The sequence below is a fragment of the Pistacia vera genome, unplaced genomic scaffold (genome assembly GCF_008641045.1).
Source record: "Pistacia vera cultivar Batoury unplaced genomic scaffold, PisVer_v2 Contig342, whole genome shotgun sequence".
Classification (NCBI taxonomy): Eukaryota; Viridiplantae; Streptophyta; class Magnoliopsida; order Sapindales; family Anacardiaceae; genus Pistacia; species Pistacia vera.
The window spans coordinates 807,047-821,517 of NW_022196160.1; the positions used below are offsets into that span (position 1 = coordinate 807,047).

Here is a 14,471-nt window from a genome sequence, read left to right on the forward strand (position 1 = left end):
ATAGGGCTACCACATCACTTTGTGTGTAATAGTTTTATAATTAGTTTATACATATAGCATTACTATTTTTGAATAATAATGATTTAAGTTGTGATTTTATAACAGCTGCTTCCTACTACTATTCTCATAATACACACTATGAAAAGCATATAAACATAGCATATGAAAAATAGTTGGGCCCAAATTTTCTTTACTCATAAAATATAATTCTTTACATATACAAAATAATATGTATAAAAGCTTTCTACATAGTATAAAATATCATGTATAAAAACATCAAAAATGGTGGATAGTAGTGCCAATACTCTCCGTTCCTCGACATCCATCCAACCGTTGCTCCTATTTCTTGTAAAACAGGAGAAAACAACGAGGTGAGCACAAAAATGCTCAGTAAGTAAATCATCTCCTACTTATCCCCCGCAACTCACTCTTCTGTTCTTTCCTTATTCTACTCTTCTTCTGTTTCTAATTCTCAATGTTCTTCTCTTTCTTTCTAATACTTTCTATTCTTCTTTATCTCTGTTCTGCTCTTTCTATTCTTTCTTTCTCTTTGTTCTGCTCTCTCTTTCTATTCTTTATTTCTCTCTGTTTTGCCCTCTCTTTCTATTCTTACTCTTTTCTCTCCCTTTCTGATTCTTACTCACCATAAAGGAAATCATGGTTCTTTCTTATTCTCTTCATTCTATTCTTATTCTTACAAACCATGAAGGAAATCATGGTGCATGCATGAATGAGATGCACGTGCAATAATGCATACAAATGCATTTTCTTTCTTCTTTTCTATTCTTTCTAGCTCAAACTTTCTCATTCTATCTCAAGCTTTCTCATTCTTTCTCAAGCTCTCTCATTCTATCTCATTCTATCTCAAGCTTTGTCATTCTTTAATTCTTTCTATTGTCTCTTTCTTACAACTGTTTTCTACTAACTCTCTCTTTGAATGCCACGGCCCCATCTTACCAGAGGAATAGCCGGGACTTGCTCCCGCTCTTCATGACTTCTACTCATTCTCTCTCTCTTTTGAATGTCACGGCCCTATCTTACCGGAGGCACAGCCGGGACTTGCTCCCACTCTTCGTGATTTCTACTCATTCTCTCTCTCTTTTGAATGTCATGGCCCCATCTTACTGGAGGCACGGCAGGAGGGCAGGCTCTAGATGACACTGTCACCCCCACTACTCCTGACTTCTACTCATCACTCACGGGTTCCCCATCGTAAAACCTACTATATTCTCTTCTTTTGCATTTCTCTTCGTTTTGTTCTCTAGTGTTTATTCTCTCTTTCTCTTTACTCTTAGAGTAGCTTATTCTCAAAATTCTCTACTCTTTCTCAAGCTACTTCTCAAATGTACAATTAATGCATATGGATGGCTCATGCTCATTAATACACTCATGAAATGCAAATATGCAATGTTGCAATAATTAAGGTTCTCTACTCATACTCATGCTTCTCTTATGCATTTCATCAAACAATAAGTGTGCATATAAAACTCTACTTCTCTCTTTAACCATCCAAAATTGGGAGAAAACTCTCTCATATGCTCTTAATTCATGTCAAGGAAATCACTAACAAAAAGTTTACTCAAAACTCCTACAACTTCAACTCAACTTCAATCTCTCATCATGCAATCATAAACACTTCTCATAACTCAAATATATTCAATCTCAACATAAATAGATACTCATATCATCTCAATCACTCAACAAGCATAATATATACATGCATAAAGAAATGTCTACTCAAATGATTTCTTAAACCTTAATTTAGGTTGGATTTACTTACCTTATGCTTGAGTAGTCTTCACTAAAGCTCTCTACTCTTGTTGGACTTTAGCTTTCTCTTATTTTCTCTTATTGCTTAGGATCAATTCTTTATCAAATTCTAACCCAAAGCTCTCAAAAATCCTTGGAATATTGAGTGAGGAATTGAGAGAAAATGAGGGATGAAGAGGCGATGGAGGAAGGGAAATGAAGGGGTTTTGAGAATTAATCCCTTATTAGCTCATATAATATACACTCTTCCCCATTTTGCCCTTACTCTTTCTTGAAAATTCTACCTTTGTCCTTTAATTCTTTACAAATTCACCCCCATTCTAAACTATTCTCCATGAAATTTCCTTGCATTTTACTCCCCACTTTTCCTGCTAATTAGGGGTAGAATGGTCATTTTGCCCCTAGGAAAGAATTCTCTGGAAACTTAACCAAAATCTTAGCTGGCCCTTCGCCGCGGTGAAGATTATTTATTTGCCCCGGCGAAAAATTACAAAGGCTACATCGCCGCGGCCAAGCTCCTTCTTCGTTGCGGCAAAGCCTGCAATTCCAAAATTCCGCAAGACTTCACCAATTTCAGGGCATTCCAAGATATTTCAACACATATTAACTTAGCTCAAAGCAACCATTCAACAACACAACATATTAATTAGCTTTGGGTTAACAACCAACATTTAAAAGCCATGAATCTCAATGCGGGCATTACAGATTTAGTTCAAATTTATGATTGATAGGGCTTGTGATATTTTATTGTTTATTGGCTCTATGTTTACAGCTATATATAATTGATATTGTGAGATTATAGGTGCAATGTTTGATGAAGCAGAGGCAAAGGCAGATGATTGTGATTCTTACATACCTTTTCCTGCGAATTGTGACAAGTTTCAATGTCTTAGCGCTTGCCTTGTTAAGTATAAGCAGAGTCAGAAAATCCTTATGAATGCGGGATGTCTAACAGATGATAAGTGTTGCTACATCACTGAATAGTATGATATGATGTTAATCAAGGGTCCCATTAATAAATAAAATAAAATTTATATATTTGTCTCTCATGTTTCAAATTTTTTAAACATCACCTAAAATATCTTGTTTTTTAAATTTTGTGTTGATGCATTATATGCACTATCAGCATTTAGTGGTGTAACTGATCGAAAGTGATTGTTTATTTCTTCAAATTTGTTAAGACTATAATATTAGGAAGCATTTGTATTAAATCAATAATAGTAACTTATCGAAAAAGCACTTGCTTGCTCCACCTTAACTTACGCTGTGCTAAAAAACAAACCCATATAGACAAAGTCCTTTTCCTCTCAAGAGTTTTCCAAAACCCAGGAGGCCATAACAGAGCTCAAGTAAACACTCCATGTACACCAACTCTGTTTCTAAGTTCCTACAAAAACCTATCATATTTTGCTTTCAAGAATTCAAAGGAACATTTAGAAATGTAGAGGAAAACAGTTTCATATGTTCTACAACCATTTTTATGAATCAAATCAGAGAATAAAAAAAGCAAAACAAAGCTCTTCTATTTCCAAAGCTCCCTTGTTTTTGGTCAAACTTTTATTAAACAAACAAAAATAATTTCAACACGTTGTAATAATGATCTACTATTTAATGTAGGTTGTATTGACAGTTATGTTGATATATTGGTAAACAATTTGCTATTTATCACATCATTCATTAAGACTTTGGCATCACATTATCACCTAAATTATACATGCTTACCTGTACTTCATTTTTAACGTGGATCAAGCTATTTAGCATGCTTACTTGAATTATAATTTTATATATAGTACAGATTGTTAATTATACACATGGTTATTGTACTACTACTTTTTATAATTTTATATATAGTAATAGTACAACTTGGATGTGTTTTATGAGAAAATTATTTTGAACCCCTGCACATATATAGTAATCATAAAAACCCCTTATGGTTTCATAAATAAATTTATCGATTAATCTTATAGTTTAGGCTGCACTGCCTATTTTATCCATGTTCTGTCAAAATTAATACAAAAGAAGTAAGGACTGTTAAACAGTTGGGGGTCGAGAGTAATTTATGCATTCCGATTTCTCAAGTTTTCAAACAGTTTTCCCCGAAATTCTATAATTATTTTCAAACTACTATTACTACATAAAAAGTTACGTTTAAATCACTTCTGTTTGTTCAAGATGTATATGTCTACACATTATATGTCTACACATGCAAGGACAGTTCATTCAAATAAAGAATTGTGTATAGAAATGATAATTGCAGATTAGAAGCAGTTACAGGATATAAAGATTAAATACATATGGCAGAATTAAAATGTAATCAAAATAGACAATTAAAATACCAACAGGGTAACTTTTTTTTTTTTTTTTTCTCCTTCCAGTAATCATCTACCCACAAAAATACATATGCCATCAGAGAAAAAATGGTATTATATTGACTCACCAAAATATCTCATGCATTTCATTTGTGATTGATATATTGAATTGCTCGAATGATTTTTCTTTCATTATCTTAATTCAATATGTTATGCTTTATAATTACAGAATGTGTAGAGCTCTAAGAAATATTGAGGTAATTCTTCATGCACAAACAAGAATAAGATACCATTTCAGATTGCGATACAACAGCTCCAATTTCCTTCATTTGAAGGGGGATTTGTTTTTGCGATCTTCACTGATCTTGTGTTCATATTTGGTTGATTGATGGAGAACCCTCTATTAACACATTTGTCCTATTGTTGTACATGCTGGATTTGTTTTATTTATTCTAATTTCACCAAGTTGGCAAACGATTTTCAGTGATGTAAACATATATCATATTCTGATTTCAAAAATCAAAGGAACATTTACAAGTGCAAAGGAAAAAAGTGAGGTTTCATGTCCTATAACCATTTTTATCAATCAAATCAGAATGGAACAAGGCAAAACAGAGCTCTTCTATTTCCATTCCCCTGTTTTCTCTCAAACTTTCAGTAAACAAACAACAATAATATCAACATGGTATAATAATGATCTATGTATTTAATGTAGGCTGTATAGATAGTTTAGCTGATATATTGGTAAAGAATTTGCCATTTATCACCTCAATTATTGAGACTTTGGCATTATGTTATCATCTAAATTATACATGCTTACATGTTCTTCATTTTTAATGTAGATCTAACTATTGAACATGCTTACCTGGGGATTCGCCAAAAGGTTGAGGCACTGGGAAGGAAGGGGTGAGGGGCCATGGGGTGGTAGGGCTTGGCTGAAGGGGGAAGGGCTGATGACAGTTTGCTAGTTTGCATATATTAATTAATTTTTACCATTTTATTAATTATTCATTACTAGTTAGGTAAAATTGATCTGATTTTGTTACCATGTATTAATTTGCCATTTTTATGTTAACATATAAATGGTAATGTTTTAATTGATTGTTGAATGGAGTAAAATGGTAATGAAATTGAAATTTCTATCAAATGTTACTATATATATTACTTTTTTTTTTTCCTCCTATATTGTTCAGCTTAACCTTGTAATTTTTTTTCCAAAGCTGATAATTTTTTGATTGGAAGGTATGTTGTTTGTTTCAATTACAAGAAGCCCTTGATGGCATTGAGTTTGCTATGGGTAACCCAAGCTCTAAATGGGAGTATGTACAAGCTGCAAAAAGATACCCTAAACCTTTTGACTTAAGATATGTTGCTGTTGGAAATGAAGAATGTTACTCTACAGAAAAATGCGAATAAAGGTTTGTATCTTGTTCTAACTCATTCTTTTGTTTTTGTTTATTTATACTCTTTTGAGTCTCTTAATTTCAAGTTATTAAAAGATTAGAAAGTGCACCATGATAATGGTAACTAAATTAAACTTTTACTATATGAAAGAGCTATTGTCTATGGTCAAATAATTATAGATATCTATTGAGAATGAATGTGATTTGATAGTAAATTCTTAATAATCTAAGGGTCATTCATGTGACATTAAACTCTCATCTATAATTTACACTTTGAAGTTAAATATATGGTTAGTAAACTCTGTCATATGTCTATCCATTAATGATCTCTTCTAAATTTCTAGGATTATTTGTTATTAATGAGTTCTAATAAGATTTAATAAATTCTTCAACAATTTAATAAACCTAAAACCCCAAATGTTACCCTGCTCTTTTACATTTATAGATATAATATACTCACCCCTTTTTTTTTTTTTTAATGACTAGGGGACTACCCCAAGTTCTACAATGCGATAAAAGGGTACTATCCAGACATCAAAATAATCTCAAACTATGACGAATCTATGGATCAACTAGATCATCCAACTGATTTATATGATTTTCATGTAAAATTCTTGACGCAACTCTTGCATATTAATAGATAAAATGTTTTCATTTTTCACAATGAAAGTAACCTTGTTTTTATTCTTTTATTCTTAAATAGATTTATACAAATGTCAGTGACTTATTTTCTAAGGCTTTGACCATACGTCACGTAGCGGTCCAAAGGTATGCACCTCTGTATGATCCATAGTTTTGTTTTGATTCAGACTTGGGAATCATAGGTTATTCAATACAGTGCAGGTGTTTGTTAGTGAATATTCTATGTATGGAAAAGATAGTAGCACAGGAAGCTATTATGGTAAAATTAGAACTCAATTTATAAAACAAACATCAAACACATTCCAAAGAATCTAAATTACACACCAAAGAAGCATGAACACACAATCAAGAATACCAAGGATTTTACCATGGTTCACTTATTCCAAAATTGGGAATAAGCTACATGCACGTTGAGCTCCAAGAACTTTTGGGGCTTATTGCACTAAGAGATTAGAAGTTTACAGATTCCAAGACCGAATCAACTCCAAAATCTTTGCACACTCAATCAATCCCCAAATTATAATTGTAACCTTTAATCACAAGAGAAATCAAAACCTGGATTCTCTACCCTTGAAGGAAGCTCGACCTTCAAGCCAAAGTTACAGAGATCTAAAATTGATTACAAGAAATTTGGACTCAATTAGAAACCCTTGCAGAGCACTATGTTGATTGTAAAAGAGAGAGTTGAAAGAAAGATTCAAATTTAGAATTTTAGCCTCTTTTATAGCTCTGACTTTCTTGGACAGATGGCAACCATCAGATCTCGTTAACAAGCAATGGCCAAGATTAAAACTCCCACTACCTCAAATGCCACTATTTTGAGCTTCATTTAACATAAGCCTTTTAGTAGCACTAGGGGAAGCTGGATTCCTCATTGGCCTGGAAAGGAATAGGTTTGCCAATATGCATAAAAATCCAAGTGTTATCTTTTGTTTGAGTAAACAAATGTTTAAATAATATATCACACAAGTTTCACTATTCTTTCTAGCTCCAATTTGATCACAATCCAAGTAATTTTTAACTAAAATGACGGTAAACTACTAATTATAACTTTATTTGCTGCAGTGATGTGTTGCAATGTTATGCTATACACCACTGTTTGTGAATGTATATGATAGGAGCTAATTTTGCCATCTTTTGAATTTATATAGCCTTGTTATTTTATTTACGTTTTATTCTAACATTAGAAAAAATTGTCTTCTAGATGGAATCCAGGTGCAATTGTCTCCAACTCCTATCAAGCATATGCAAGTGGTGCAATGCTACTTAATACAACCCTCCTCACAAATTCTTCAACTCTAATCCTTGCATCTGCAATAGCTTGGTGGAGTTCAAATGACAGTAGATGTTGTTTGAAAGTAAAGGTATTGCCTATTGCATTAATCTGACCTACTCTTGAAAGGGGTTTTTTTTGTTTATATAGATCTTCTACCTTGCTAACCATTTCTATGTATGTTACTATGGCACATGTGCAGGTTGTGAATTTGGGAGCATTAAAGTAAATCCAAAGATATTAGTGTATGGGTTAAGGTCAAATTTGATAAACTCATCAAGATTGACTAAGACTCTACTCACTTCCAACAATGTAATGGGTGAGAATTCCTTCAATGAGCCAAACAAGGTATAAATTTTCTTTCATTCATTAATGTTCTTATAGGTTAAGGACTTTTTTTTTTATAAGCACAGCTGATTTTTTTTTTTTTTTTTTTTGGGTTTTTTAACTCCATATATGTAGGTGGTGCCAAGAAGTAGTCCACTTGAAAATGCTGGCAAAAATATTAAAGTTGTAGTATGTCCACAATTAGTCACTTCTTATGATTTGATGTTGGACGGACAATGCCTAGGTAATCTCGATATTTTTAATTTATGGTTATGAATTTTAAAAAAAAAATTAGTTGAACCAACATCACTGTTGTTTGCTTTCCAAATTTTAAAGTGAGATTTTTAGTTTAGATAATGAATTCTAGGAGATCAAACTTACAAGTAAAAGGTGGTTTGGTGGCTGATTTTTAATTATTGGATTCAACTATTTTGAAATATCATAGGTGCATGTAGTTTTTTATTCTATTTGTTATGAGAATGATACTACATGATAGTTATAGAGCTAAACTAAGAAGAAAAGGGAAAGTAAAATGAAGCTAACAAAACGTGTGTATTCAGCTTTATTTACAATACAATAAAGTAGCACTTTTATAGTGCTGTATTAACATAAATATAGAAATGTAACTAATTGAAATTAACCGTAACTAATTAGTAACTAACAGCACCTAATAACAGTGACTCAACTAATTACCATATTACCTCTTCATTAACATCCTCCCTTAAACTGAACTGGGAGTTTATATTGTTTTGCTTGACTATTTACCTTAACATCCTCCAGTAAACTAAACTGGGAGTTTATATTGTTTTGCTTGACTACTTGCCTTAACATCCTCTCGTAAACTAAACTGGGAGTTTACATTGCTTACTTGTCTACTTGTACCTCTTTTTGAAATTCTGACATTCTTCGGTTAATAAACTGAGACTAAGACTAATTCGGCCTTCAGTTTGCTTTGTTGCATAGTTAGTTCACACCTTGCAGAACTGCATTAGCCTTTCTTTAACACTTAAGTCTTCAACTTCAGACTTTTTCAAAGAAGAATAGAGACTTAGGAATGAGATGCACTATATAATTGTATCATTCAACACCTGCATAAACAACTCAATAGCTATTCAGACTATACAAGATCAATCAACTTATCAGCAATGGATCAGTGTACATTAGACCACCAAGGAAATTGATTTTGCTGTAGAATCAACCAGTAGAACACTATAGGCATAAAAGTTATTAGAATATCAGCATGCATACATATCATAACACTTCTTCTCTAAGCACCAGTAGAATCAACCAGTAGAACACTGCAAGAACAAAAGTTATCAGAACACTGCAAAATGCATACTCATCAGAACACTTCTTCTCTAAGCACCAATAGAATCAACTAGTAGAACACTGCAGGCACAAAAATATCAAAACACTGCAAAATGCATACACATCACACATCAAAATATTTCTTCTCTAAGCACTAGTAGAATCAACCAGTAAAGAAACATCAAAACACTTCTTCTCTAACCACTGCAATTTCTTTTGTAGAATTGCAAGAGGGAACATCAACTTTCATAGGAGAAGTTACTGCCAGTTTATCTCTAACAGTTTCAAATTGTGAAATTGACAAAGATTTGGTGAAGATGTCAACTTTTTGGTGTTTAGTTGGAACATATTGGACTTTTAAGTTGTTAGAAATTACTTGTTTTCTAATATAGTGAACATTTAGCTCAATATGCTTGGTCCGAGCATGAAAGACTAGATTTGAGGCAAGAGATCCAACACTTTGATTATCACACCACACAATCGATATGGTAGAGAGATTTAAGTGTATTTCAGAAAATAAGCTCTTGAACCATGCTATTTTTGGAGCTCCCTGTGGAAGGGCTCTGTACTCAACCTCTGTAGAAGACAAGGCCACTACCTTTTGCTTTCTAGCACTCATTGAAGTTGATTAAGACTAAGGAAAATGCAACAACCACTAGTTGACCTGCAATCTTGAATATTTCTTGCCCAATCAGCATCAGTGAAGCACTCTAGACTGCACTTGTGAACTTTATGAAACTGAATCCCATAGTGTGTTGTGCCTTTAAGTTATCTAAGCAACCTCTTGCAAGCTTGCCAATGTAGGTAAGTAGGAGCCTTGAGAAATTGGTTCAACTTGTTTACAAAAAATGCAATATCAGGTCTTGACAGAGTTAAATATTGCAAGGCTCTAATTGTGCTCCTATATAGTGATGGTTTGTCAAACAATTCACTGTCTTCAAGAGTTAATTTATTCCTTAAAACCATAGGAGTAGAGCATGGCTTAGACTCCATCAGACCAATTTTTGTCAATAGATCCTTGGTATATTTTTCTTGACACATATGGATGCTAGATGTGATTCGATACACCTGAAAACCTAGAAAATATCTAAGGGATCACAAGGTTTTCAAGGCAAACTCATCCTTCAGCTTGTGTATTATTTCTTGAACTAATTGAGAGCTATTTCCAGTCAAAAGGATGTCGTCAACATAAACTAATACATAAACCACTAGATTATTGAGCTTGTAAATGAATAAACTTAGATTAGCTACTAAACTAACAAACCCTCACTTTAGAAATGTAGTTTTAAGTTTCTCAAACCAGGCTCTTGGAGCCTGCTTAAGTCCATTCAAGGCCTTGACCAATTTGCATGCATGGAGTGGGTTTGCAGGATCAACAAAACCAATAGGTTGAGTCATATACAATGTTTCACTACGCTCCCCATTCAGAAAAGCATTATTGACATCAACTTGTTGGATGTCATATCCATAGGTGACAGCTAAGCTTAGTACAACTCTAATTGTGGAGGATTTGATGACAGGACTAAAAATCTCAAGATAATCAATTCCTAGAGTTTGTTGGAAACCTTTACCAACTAATCGGGCTTTATATCTTTGAATGGAACCATCGGAGTTGTGTTTAATTCAAAAAACCCACTTACAACCTACCACATTCAGATGAGATTCTACTGGAATAAGCTCCCAAGTGTTATTTGAAAGTAAAGCAGTGAATTCACTTTCCATGGCAGCTTTCCAAGAAGGATGGGAATGTGCTTCAAACTTCAAAGACACATACTGGTTCATTGTTGTCAAGGTGAGAAGGAATACTGGTAGAAGAGACTAACATAGAATTATGAAACTTAGCTTTGGACCTAGTAATCATGGGATGATTGTTTAAAGGTTTTGACTCAATTGGTAGGTAAACTATAAGGTTAATGCTTTCAGGTGATTTTGAATGTGATGCTAGGTTGAGTAGTGATATACTGGTTGGTCGAGATAGAAGAGGTGATTGTGTATCAAAAGGAAGTTCAACTGTAAGATGAATAGGTTCAGGTGACTTAAAACAAGGAGAAGACTCATTGATTTGGTTAATGTAGGGCTGACAAAGTGGACTTAGTACTCTGATCTGTAAGAAGACTAACAGGAGTAGACTCACAAGGTTGATATGTAGGAGGACTATCTAAAGTGGACTCACTAATCGGATTAGCAATAGGACTGACAGAGGAGGATTTATTAACCTGGTCTACTAAGTTAGAGGAGTATAGTAGTGATGAGTTCTACTGAGCATTCATGGATGGAAGGGGAAATGCTGGTCAGGAACAATAGGAGACAAAGATTTGGCAGGAAGAACAGGTCTTTTTGGAGTTGACTGAGTAGTGATAGAACAGGAGGCTGAACCATTATCAGTGAAAAAGACAAAAGGGAAAGAAATAGGGACTGTTGGAGACTAAAGGAGTGAAGAGGAAGCAAAAAAAAGGTAGATTCATCAAATTTAACACTTTGACAGATGTAAATTTTGCCATTAGAAGCCATGCATTTGTATCCTTTGTGATGCATACTATATCCAACAAAAGTGCATTGCCTAGTGTGAAAATCAAATTTGTGGGAATTGTATGGCCTAAGGTAAGGGTAGAATGCACAACCAAATACTCTAATAGTTGTGTAATCTAGAATTTTGTTAAACAGGACTTGAAAAGGGGAAAGGTTAGACAGAACAAGTGCAGGTAATCTATTAGTTAGGTAGGTGGCAGTTTGAAAGACAAACCGCCAAAGTTTTAGGGGCATGTTGGCTTGAGCAAGCAAGGTCAAGCCTTGTTCAAATATTTATCTATGCTTTCTCTCTATTCTCCTGTTTTGTTGATGACTATGGGAGCATGGATGCCAAAAAATAATTCAATGGTCAAGAAAGTAAGAAACTAAGCTCATATATTCCCCTCCCCAATCAGTTTGGACAAACTTTAGGCTAGTATTAAACTATCTTTCAACCAATTTATGAAATTTTTTGAAAATAAGTTGAGTTTCAGACTTTGTTTTCAAAGGGAAAATCCAAGTAAAACGACTATAGTCATCTAAATACTGAATGTAATACTTAAAACCTTCAGGTGAAGGAATACGAGATGGTCCCCATAAATCTAAATATACTAATTCTAAAGGGTGAGAGGTAGAGTTAAGGAATACAATCTGATGCAATTTCCCATATTGGCAGGCTGTACAGAAGTCGAAGGTATTAGTAATAGCATGAGTTAACATTAAAGACTATAGAATTTTTGCAAGGACGGAGGCATTAGGGTGACCTAAGCATTTATGCCATAGCAAGCCACTACTTTTTGCAGCTAAAAAGGATGAAATGATATGACTTTTATTGCTAATAGTAGCATCAGTACAAGAGGATACAAATGAAATGGCAGAATTACTTGGTTCATCAATTGAAACATTAGAAACACCAATGTTATTAGCATAATTATTACAAACAGCGAGATATTGAGAAAATAAAGACTTTGTGGATTGCAGAGTAGGAAAAGCTATGGAGTTAAAGGCTGAGAATGTGGACTGTGGTAGAAGGACCAGTAGCCTGATTTGAGGTTGAAGTAGATTGTGGAGCTGGAATTTGGAGTTGACAATTAAGCCTTCCTCGAAGAAGAACGGCCTTGGATTGTTTGTCCTTAATTACACAATTTGGAATTACTTAGTAAATTTTAGTGATATGAGGTACACATAAAACATGTTTGAGATAAACGGATCTAGAAGAACAAGGTAATGAAGTAAAACCAGTATGAGTAATTGAAAGCAACTCACCATTTCCAACCTAAAGCTGCTCATGACCATTGTAGGTAGAGTTCACTGAAAGTTGTGCTAAGTCTGATGTTACGTGATCTGTGGCTCTGGAATCCATACACCAAGATGCATCCTAGACAATTGAAGAGGTAGCAATGTAATTGGCTGTAGGATGTGAGTAATGTTATGGATGAGTATATGACAGGAACACTTGATTGTGTCCATTGGGTGTAGATGAGTAAGATCTTGTAGGCCTTTGTGATTATGCTAGAGTTGTATTGGACCCTGTTGTAAAGCCAGTTGAGGTGGTATTTTGTGATCTTGAGCTAGGATAAGGTATTGGAGTGGAGTTATATGAGTTATAAGGAAGCTGTGGTGAGGTCAAGGGAAGGTATGCCTTGAAAGGCTTCTGATGCTCTGGAGAAATTGGTGTAAGGCTTCTGATGCTCTGGAGAAATTGGTGTTGCCAAATTGACCTTTTCCTATTGAGGTACTGCCTCCCAAAAAGGTTGTATCAAACCTATGACAACAATTGAGAGTAAGATGTCCACCTTTGCCACAAACTTGGCAAATGATTCTGCCTCTTCTAGCTCCTCTACCACTAGCAAACTGAGAAGAATAAAGGTGATTCTGTTATGCAAATTGATTAGTTCGAATGCCAGGTTGGGGAGGTGTGAAGGTATGAGGAGTGAAACCAAGAGGCTAAGATTGTAATGGTCGAAATTGATTCTGTCTAGTATTAAATGAAGGTTGTACATTCTAAAATTTCTTACTAGACTCATCAATTGTGATATTAGCTAGATGTACAGATCCTCCTTGAAATTCAGTAATAATAACCGTGTTTAATGCTAAACTGGCTTTTTCCAATCTCAGCTCATACTTCTACAAAATGATTTGTGCTTCTTGGACAGAAAGGAGGTCTAACTTAGATTCCAATCTTGTAGTAATATTAACTACAGCAGCATCATATTCAGAATTCAACCCATCAAGAACCTCATCTGTAACTACAATTCCACTAGCAGATAAAATTTCAACAAATCCCTTCATTTTCACAAAGTAATCATGAATACTAAGGTTATCTTTTTTTTTTTTTTTTTTATATTTTACAATAAGTTTCTAATATGTAGAGTTTTGATTCTTGATTCAGTAAGGAACTCTTTCTCTAAAGCTATCCACATATTGGCAGCTAATTGACGTTTTGATACAACATTAAAAATAGATTCTGAGATAGATCCAAGAAGCCAACTTACAAGTAGCTTGTCGGTCTTCTTCCAGTGATTATAAGTTGGATTGGGTTTCTTTTCAGTTGCTCTATCAGAACTCTTGACTTAAAATTTTGATGAATGGAGTTGGACAAGAAATTAATCCGATGAGATGCTCCTCTAAATCGTGCAAACCAACAACAAATAAAATTTGTGATTTCAAGAATTTGTAGTTATCCCTAGTTAGTTTTGGGGAGATTACTGGAAGAGTTGAAGAAGACATAGAAGGTGTATTCGTGAGATTAACAGGATCAATAGTCAATTTTCTACCAGAATTGCTCTAATTGGGAGTGAACTAAGACAAATCTACCATTTTGACGTTAGTCTAAGGGCTCTGATACCATGATAGCTCTAGAGCTAAACTGAGAGAGAAGAAAGAAGAAAGGGGAAAGTAAAATGAAGCTAACAAAACATGTGTATTCAA

The 14,471-nt window shown here is 34.1% G+C and overlaps 1 protein-coding gene and 1 pseudogene across 1 annotated transcript in view; both read left to right on the forward strand.

Moving 5' to 3' along the window:
• The window catches only part of LOC116138611 (alpha-L-arabinofuranosidase 1-like), a 99,340-nt gene that overhangs the window by 38,375 nt on the left and 46,494 nt on the right, over positions 1–14,471 (forward strand). The gene's annotated exons all lie outside the window — the stretch shown is intronic.
• LOC116138607 lies at positions 4,937–7,626 on the forward strand (annotated as a pseudogene).